This window comes from Cariama cristata, unplaced genomic scaffold (assembly GCF_000690535.1).
Source record: "Cariama cristata isolate BGI_N322 unplaced genomic scaffold, ASM69053v1 scaffold4492, whole genome shotgun sequence".
Taxonomy (NCBI): Eukaryota; Metazoa; Chordata; class Aves; order Cariamiformes; family Cariamidae; genus Cariama; species Cariama cristata.
In genome coordinates, this window is record NW_009601942.1 from 34,566 (window position 1) to 35,127 (window position 562).

Below are 562 nucleotides of genomic sequence, written 5' to 3' on the forward strand. Positions count from 1 at the left end.
CACAGATCCTGTTTCTTTACTGTGGGAAAACAGGATTGACTTGCTCTTGCAGCCCAGGCAGCGTGACTTCTGTATTAGTTTCATACAGAAAGTTGTAGACTCCAAGATAAAACCTGCGGAGCACAGGAACTTTGGCTCTTTGCGTGAAGTGACTGGCACAGCTTGAGAGGCAGGTGACGGGAAGGAAACGGGAGTTCTCAATGCCAAAAGATGAGGCCAGTTTTTTCCCCTCTAATAGGTACGGGGCCCTATTCGAGTCAGGAAGGTTACATGAATGTAGGTGAATAGAAGGTGGCTCAGGAGCCCTTAATACTGAGGTACGAGTTTCCCTGTGGTGCATTACTGCTACAGATGTGGAATATTTGCTCTCTTAGGAAACGGGAGTTCTCAATGCCAAAAGATGAGGCCAGTTTTTTCCCCTCTAATAGGTACGGGGCCCTATTCGAGTCAGGAAGGTTACATGAATGTAGGTGAATAGAAGGTGGCTCAGGAGCCCTTAATACTGAGGTACGAGTTTCCCTGTGGTGCATTACTGCTACAGATGTGGAATATTTGCTCTCTT